The sequence below is a fragment of the Bos taurus genome, chromosome 8 (assembly GCF_002263795.3).
Source record: "Bos taurus isolate L1 Dominette 01449 registration number 42190680 breed Hereford chromosome 8, ARS-UCD2.0, whole genome shotgun sequence".
Taxonomy (NCBI): Eukaryota; Metazoa; Chordata; class Mammalia; order Artiodactyla; family Bovidae; genus Bos; species Bos taurus.
The window spans coordinates 67,781,947-67,790,873 of NC_037335.1; the positions used below are offsets into that span (position 1 = coordinate 67,781,947).

The following is an 8,927-nucleotide window of genomic DNA, read 5'->3' on the forward strand; positions in this document are numbered from 1 at the left end:
CAATCCAGTATTGTTAACCGCAGTTATCATACTGTGTATTAGATCCTTGAAACTTATTTATCTTAATAACATGATTATCATTTAGTCCTCAGACCCCATTCAAGTTTCTGAGCTCTCCCATTATGTCCTCCCTGGAAAGAAGCTCCAGTCCACCATCCTTTCTCACCTATATGTTCCTGGGCTTTAATACCCACACACTGGGTCACTTTATATGTGGGTGTTTTCCTCAATTGCTTGGGCTCAGAAACCCCACACTTGGAAGCCTTCATCTCTTAGCTTGGTTCTGCTCTAGGACTGATGTGTTGAAGAAAAAATGTAACTGGAACCACAATCTGAGGACCCAGGTGATAAAAGTTTACTGAATTCCTTCGCTTCTGCTGCTCTCCCTTTCTTTAGGTGATAAGGAAGTAGAGACACGGCAATGCTCATAATAGAAATGCTCTGGATCTCAAGTGCAGACAGAGTGAGGAAGCCCCTTCTGTGTGGCCCGGCCCCTTTCTGTCATTTGGTCCTCTCCACGAGGTCCTCTCCATTAGAAGGGAGAGGATCCAAGTGACACTTAGGAATGGCCACTATGTAACACCTATTGTTTAAATCACTCTTAACCACAGCCCTTGAGTAGGTGTTATTTTTAAAACTTTTCAGGTAAGGAAAATGTGGCTTAGAAAATTTGCCAGGTTTATTCATGCCTACCAGGGGAGCAGAGCCAGGACTTGGACTCAGGACAGAGTGCCTCCAGATATGTCTACCTCCTTGTCTCTTGTGATGGATTGTGATATGTATCAAGGGGTCAGCCAGTCAGAACATGCTTAAGAATATCTGTTAAAGGAATGCCCAAGCAGTATGAAGGTCTGCGTGAAGACAAACTTGGTGTGTGAAGTTGGGGGGAGCTTTAGGGGATTCCCTGGTGGCTCAGAAGTTAAAGCATCTGCCTTCAATGCGGGAGACCTGGGTTCGACCCCTGGGTCGGGAATATCCCCTGGAGAAGGAAATGGCAACCCACTCCAGTATTTTTGCCTGGAGAATCCCATGGATGGAGGAGCCTGGTGGGCCACAGTCCACGGGGTTGCAAAGAGTCGGACATGACTGAGCCACTTCACTTTATGAGTTTAGGAGACTTTAGACTCAAGCCCTCTCAGGGACTTTTCTCTACTTACCTTCCTGAGATAAGAAGGAGAAGAAGATTTATTTTAAGAGAAGAAGCTATTAGTGTTGCCAAACTGAGAAGTATTTTCTTGGACACCTTCATGAGATTAGCATTTTATCAAGAATAAGGAGGTCATATTTATTAAGCTTTTGCCTAATAATATATATTTGCTATATATCTGATCCCATTCTAATGCTTCCCACCTATTATTTTATTCAAAGGTCATTATGAGGTGGGGGCTATTGTTCTCTGTTTGTAAGTAAAATCCTAAGGTACAGAGCATTAAGGTAGTGTGTGAGGTTATGGGATGGAAAAGAGACAGGACTAGTGTCTGAATCCAGGTTTATTGGTTCCTGGACCTGGTTCCTGTCCATAGGTTCCACTTACAGACTTTACAGCAGCATCGTTTAGCTGAATGTATTTTTCATAAAGCTGTTATGACAACTCAATGGGCATAAAACACTTTGAAAAATGCAAAACTAATACAATTATGTAAAGTTTAAAAATAAAATAAAATTAATTTTAAAAAAATTGGCAAAACTAATACAATTATGTAAAGTTTAAAAATAAAATTAATTTAAAAAAAGAAAAAAAAAAAAGAAAAATGCAAAAGTCATACAAATCTATGTTTATATTGTTACTTATTGAGTTTGTATTAAATCAAGTGTTTTTCCCTCTTTAGCTATTTTTGAGAAAGGTATTACAATATTAATTCAGAAATCATAAATCAGAGGCAAGTGGACCTAGGTATTCACTGAATGCTATGTACCAGGCAGCATAATTAAAAAAAAAAAATGTCTTTAAAGAGCTAACAATCCAGATGAGGAGATGGACAGGCAAGTTAGCCATTGCAGCATCCTGTAATAATTAGTGTGGTGGATGTAAGGAGAAGATGCTACAGAAGAAGAAAGGAAGGGTACATAAAAGAGGGAAAAATAAGATCAGGGTCCTGGTAGGATATCAGCTTCACTCTATATGGTTCAACAGAGTGAACTTTCTGGAATGGACTTTTTAGAAAGGCATGGGCAGCAGGCCAAAAAAAGAGGTGTTGAGGTACCTGGAGTCCAGCAACCATGGGAAGCTGCTAACACTCTAGGCTGAAAGATCAAAGAAAGAACATTTACCAAAGCCCATGAGAGCTAGAACTATGGGAGAAGGGCTTGGTGATGCAGCCTCAGAGGATGCGGTTATTGACAGATATCAGACACAAAACAAGAGGCTTCCCTGGTGGCTCAGATGGTAAAGAATCTGCCTGCAATGCAGGAGACCCAGGTTCAATTCCTGGGTCAGGAAGGTCCCATGAAGAAGGAAATGGCAACCCACTCCAGTATTCTTGCCTGGAGAATTCCATGGAGAGAAGAAATTGGAGGTGGGCTACAGTCCATAGGGTCACAAAGAGTTGGATACAACTCAGCGACTAATACACACACACACATACACACACAAAACAGGAGTTGGGGAGCAGAGAAAAATGCTCCAACCTCTTCCTCCTTCCACCTTGCAATTTCCTACTAGAATCATCAGCAAAACTCAGATGAAAGTCAACTGTCAAAGGAGCCTCCATAATGCAATCTCTAGGGGTCAGCCACCTGGGAAGAATGGGCCCAGAGGAGGGCAGGTCAGAAAATGGATCTGGAGTGAAGACAAGTGGAAAATAATCTGGGAGGCTTCCTAGAAGTGGTGATTCCTTACTCAGACTTGACATATAAGGAAGTGTTTCCCAGGTGAAGATGGAGGAGGAAGGAAGGGAAGCTATACCAGGCAGAGCCTATCCTGTTTAAAGGCATGTTTCCTTCAGGAAACTGCAATATCTTCACTATGAATACAATGGGAGGGAGGTGTAAGAAAGATGAAGTGCTAGATGCTACTGGAGGATTCTTACATGAGCCATATCTGTATCTTTGCCTCCAATCATACCTTCTCCTCCCCATTCTTCTTTCTTTGTTTTTAAACCATGTAAAAGGACATTTGTTAGAGAAAATAAAATCATGTTACTCGTTGAAGGGATCTCAAAAATATCATCTCCTGGATCAGACTGGCAAGTTTCCTAAGCCATCCAGAACAGTCATCTAGAATTAAACATCTCTTTTACTCTAAAACTTATAATCCCCTTCAATAGCCCATCATCTCCTACCCAGGCACTTAACTTAACTTTATAATTGTTTTAATTCAGTGTTGGGGAAAGCTGAGTTCCTCTAAGAGCAAGGTCAGATGAGACCAGGTCTAAGGGAGACTTTAAGCTTAATGAATCTATGGATTTGGCACGAACTCTTCCCTAATACATCATAATTTCTTTCTTTGCAAGTACCAAACCTAGCCCTACCATTCTACTTCTATGGCAAGGCCTTATCTGGGCCATAACTATTGCAATCTACTCATGGCCTGGACCAGTATAGCCTCCTGGTCATTCTTTCTTTCCACTCTACCTGTTCTCCATCCATTCTAAACCCAGAACACTGATTATCATTCCCAAGTATTTTCTTTCTGCCAGTTGCCTTCTTAGAATCCTTAGTGACTCTTAATTACCTCTAACAATTCCAAGTACATTGAATATATGAATCATTTAATCACCACAACAATACTTTCAGGATCCCCATAGTGGTCCAGTAGTTAAAAATCCGCCTTCAATGCAGGGGACATACGTTCAATCCCTGGTCCAGGAAGATGCACATGCGAAGGGGTAACTAGGCCTGTGTGCTACAACTACTGAAGCAAATGCTCTAGGGCCTGTGCTCTGCAGCAAGAGAAGCCACTGCAATGAGAAGCCTGTGTAACCCAGCTAGAGAGTAGCCCCTACTCTCTGAAGCAAGAGAAACTCATGAGCAGCAACAAAGCCCCAGTGCAGCCAAAATATATAAATACAATTTAAAAAGATACTTTCATCATCCCTATTGTGCAGATAAGGAAATCAAGGCATCAGATCAGATCAGATCAGTCGCTCAGTCGCTCAGTCGTGTCCGACTCTTGGCCTTTTACAAGCTAATCTGATTTTCTGACTTCCTGTATTCCTTGCCCCGCACCACCCCCACTCCCCCGCCCCCCGCACCCCTCCGCATGTAGGACAGTGCTTTTGTTTTAGCATTTTTTTCTGAATCATTAAGAACTCCTTGTTTGGGATGCCTTACTTTTTTTCCCTTTCATGTTACATCCTGTTGTCTATACTTACTTAAGCTCAGATTAAGCCCCAAATCTCCCCTTCCTGCTTCCAACTCTGACTCCATTATAAATCTCATATCTCTAATTTTTACCATGAGTGCATACTTTTCTGAGTGGTTTGCTGTGTGCCTTCATGTGAAACAGTTGTTTAGGGCTCTCAAGCCAGGAGTTCTATTTCTAGTTTAAGGAGATGCAACCCCAGAGATAAGGTGGTCTGGGACTCTGGCACCAAGTCCGGGTCACCATGCTCCTTCCACACTTTCCACTTGAACTGACTGCATGACCCGGTGAATTAATTAGTCAACATCCTGGTTTGCCTGGAATAATTCTGGTTTATCTTATGATGCTGCTATAATAATGAGAGGTATCTTTGTTTTTTCTCAAAAGTGTCCTAGTTTGGAGGATAAATTATATGGTGTTGGGGATGGGAAAATTCCCCTCTTTACCCATCTTGGTTTTTTTTTCTATTTTGAGTCCTTGTTGCTGGACTAATAATGAAATTGACATAAGACAGATTAATGGGAGAAAAAGAAACAAATTTTAATTCATGCTTGTCCAAAACAGGTAGCTTTTATACTTTTTAGACAAGGAAACAACAGCATTTGTAAGGAAGTAACAGGATAAAGAAACTAGGTTTAGGGGCCCAATTAGTGAAGAACTACATAGAGTTTGGGTTTTAGGTAATAAAGAAGTAACAAGGTTTGTTTATATAGGCTTGTAGGTTGGTTCTGAATTCCCTATCTTTGCCATAAGGGTATCCTTCTACCTCTAGATTCAGGGAAGGCACCTCTCACATGAGAGATATTTTTTTCTACTTTTTAGCATTGGAGAAGGAAATGGCAACCCGCTCCAGTGTTCTTGCCTGGAGAATCCCAGGGATGCTGGAGCCTGATGGGCTGCTGTCTGGTGTCGCACAGAGTTGGACACGACTGAAGTGACTTAGCAGCAGCAGCAGCTGTAGGAAATAGGAGAGTTAGCCCCTTAAGTTGGATGTTTCTTCAAATACCTTTTTGTCAAAGTAATCTATACATCACTGAGGCTCATTTGGGAGTGGCCTACTCTGGTTCTCAAGAGCAGTCATTCTACCTAATGATTCCTCTGTGAAATAAACAAGGCCTCTGTGATGGACATAGGAGGGTCTGAGGTCTTTGACAGTGGGCTTACAGATGGAATGTCAGGCAGTATATATGGGCAATAACTTGGCTGTTGGTAAAACACAGACTAGAGGTTTCATCTCTATACTTCTCTTTTTAAAACCAGACCCAGAAAGTATGGCTAACAACTCAGCCAACAATGACATAGCATGGAATCTAGTTGTGCGTAGATCTATTTGCGCTTCCCTGGTGGCTCAGCAGTAAAGAATCCACCTGCCAGTGCAGGAGACATAGGTTTGATCCCTGGTTTGGGAAGATCCCCTGGAGAAGGGAATGGCAACCTACCCCAGTATTTTTGCCTGGGAAATCCCATGGACAGAGGAGCCTGGCTGGCTAGAGTGCATGGGGTTGCAAGGAGTTGGACATGACTGAGCAACTTAACAACAATATCAATGATCTATTTAAAGTAGTAGATTAACTGGACTCACCTGGTGATGAAAAAACATTGCCTTGGTCACCCATCAGAGGATGAATAATGGACACAGCTGTGGAATCTGTGCAGTCACTGACCCTTTTTGCTCTCTGCATGGGGAAGACCAGTGCAAAGTTTACCTGCAGCATTCCTGGAATAGCTGCATTGGGCCTGGGTGATGAAGGACTCCAGGAAGCCGCTCAGAAGAAACACTGCCATTGTTTCACCAGAGCCATTCACACATGCCATTTTGCCTGACCGCTGCTGGTTGATTCCTCAGCTCTTCTCTTCCTCTTAGGGGCTCATCTTTTGGCTTGCCCCTTTGTCTGGGACAAAGCCCTTGGGAGCAGGGCCAGAAAACAGAACCAGGGAGGTCTTGCTGGGTGAAATGCATTTCAGAGAACAGCTCTTCCAGGTCCTTTTCTTTGTTTTGTTTTTGACCTTTCCTTCAATGGCAATTACAAAATTAATTCTTGAGATTGAATTGACTAAAAGGACAGTGAATAAAAACTGGTAGCTGTACATCACCAAGTCTCTGGAAAGAAAATAAAAATAGAGACTCTGTCTCAAAAGTGATATTAAAGGTCAGATAGAATGAACATGTTGACCTTGTCCCTGATGATGAGAATTACAACAATTTTTTCTAAGGGACAATATTTTTTTTTTCCTAAGTGGCAAAAACAATAAGCCACACCCTCTCCCCCTCTTTTAAAAGACAAAAGAAATGTTGTCCAAGGACTAGAGAAGGGATGAAGGACTGGGAGGGGAAAAAAAAATGGAAAAGTTGGTATAAAGTCACCTGAAGGAAAGAGAACTAGACACAGATCACTTGGACAAGCAGGCATGCAGGCAGAAAAGGTGGAGAAAGATGAGTGAACATGGCCTGAGCCTGTTTCTGGAGGTAAAGTCCAGAACAATTTGCTTGGGGGCTGGTGCTGTGGCTGGCCAAGGTGGGATGCAAGGGGCTGGTAGTGACCCATATCATTGCCTATAAATCCCTAGCCTGGCCAATGTGCCCAGATCACTTGATTACTCTGACTATGGTATCAAGAGTCTCTGTTAAAATAGAAATTTCATAGCCGTCTATGAAGAATATAATATGAAGTAATGTGTCAAATGGCTTTAGCCCCTTTTTTTTTGTAGCCTGAGGAACATTTTGGAAAGGGGAGGTATCAAAGGGTATCAAAAAGATGCGGGGATGGGACATTATTTGAGTGGTTGAAAACCTCAAACCTGGAGTAGAAGGGGGCCTTGGACCTTTAGGGACAAGAATTCTGAGAATAAATTTTACCTACTTCATTGTCTTACCTAGAGTAGGATTAGAATAGGCTTCCATTCATTCATATACTTCATTTATCATTATGTGCTCAGCTGGAACTGTATGACAGACTTACATGTGCTTTGGTGGTTAAGACAATGTATGATTCCAGCAATGGGCTACAGAGAAAGGTCAGAAACACTTCTGAGAAAGGCAGAGAATAAATTAGAGCAAGTGCATTTGTTCCTTGTTTGTTGGTGAGTCCAGGAAAGTTAGCAGTGTCTTGGATCTTTGGGGAAAGGTCTGTTGGTACAGTCAGCAATGACCAGAAGCAGTGGGGCTAAAGGAGGTTTAAGTCAAGGCGGGATGTAGCGGGTTGAACAGTGTCCCCAACTCCTCCCCAAATTCATGTCTACCTGGAACCACAGAATGCAACCTTATTTGGAAAGGGTGTCTTTTCAGATGCTATTAGTTAAAATGAGATTATACTAGATTAGAGAGTATGTGTGTGCTCAATCATGTCTGACTCTGCAGCCCCATAGACTGTAGCATGCCAGGCTCCTCTGTCCATGGAATTTTCCAGGCAAAGAATACTGCCATTCCCTACTCCAGGGGACTTTCCTGACCCAGGGATTGAACCTCTTCTCTTGAGTCTCCTGCATTGGCAGGCTGATTCTTTACCACTAACACCACCTGTTGTTGTTGTTGACTCATTAAGTCACGTCCAGCTCTGCAATCCCATGGACTGCAGCTCACCAGGCTTCTCTGTTCTTCTCTATCTCATGGAGTTTGCTCAAACTTATGTCCATTGAGTCAGTGATGCTGTCCAACCATCTCATGCTCTGTCACCCCCTTCTCCTCCTGCCCTCAATCTTTCCTAGCACCAGGGTATTTTCCATTGAGTTGGCTCTGCACATCAGGTGGCCAAACTATTGGAGTTTCAGCATCAGTGCTTCCAATGAATATTCAGGGTTGGTTTCCTTTAGGATTAACTGGTTTGATCTCCTTGCGGTCAAAAGGACTCTGAAGAGTCTTTTCCAACACCACAACTTGAAAGCATCGATTCTTTGGTGTTCAGCCTTCTTTATGGTTCAACTCTTACATCTCACATGACTACTGGAAAAACCATAGTTTTGACTATAGCTTTGTCAGCAAAGTGATGTCTCTGCTTTTTAATATGCTGTCTAGGTTTTTTTTTTTTTTTTATAGCTTTCTTTCCAAGGAGCAATCTCCACCTGGGTGATTTATAAATCCAATGACTGGTATCTTTATGAGAAAGAGGAGAGGAAGATTCAGACACAGGGATGCAGAGAAGACAGGGAATAAAGCTACATGACAACAGAGGCAGAGATTGGAGTGATGCATCTCAAAACCAAGGAATGTGAAGAGCTGCTGGCAGCCACCTGAAGCTGGGAGGCAGGACAGTTTATCCCTCAAAGCCTCCAGAAAGAACCAACCCTGCTGACACCTTGATCTTGGACTTCCAGCTTACAGAACTCTGAGAGAATAAATGTCTGCTTTTTAAAAATATTTGTATTTAATTTTGGTGGTGCTGAGTCTTCATTGCTGTGGGAGTTTTTATCTAGTTGCAGTGAGCAGGGGTATTCTTCATTGCAGTGCAAGGGCTTTTCATTTTGGTGGCTTCTCTTGCTGTGGAGCACAGGCTGTAGAGCCCAAGGGTTTCAGTAGTTGCAGCATGTGGGTTCAGTAGTTGTGGCTCCTGGGCTCTAGAGCACAGGCTCAGTATTTGTGGTGCATGGGTTTAATTGCTGCAAGGCATATGGGATCTTCTTGGCCCAG

General features: G+C 42.6%; 1 long non-coding RNA gene across 1 annotated transcript; it reads left to right on the forward strand.

Moving 5' to 3' along the window:
* The first annotated feature begins 6,634 nt into the window (after positions 1–6,634).
* On the forward strand, positions 6,635–8,668 carry LOC132346046 (uncharacterized). Its single transcript, XR_009495765.1, has 2 exons — positions 6,635–6,770; positions 8,337–8,668. It is a non-coding gene; the product is annotated as an uncharacterized lncRNA (long non-coding RNA).
* Positions 8,669–8,927: the final 259 nt, after the last annotated feature.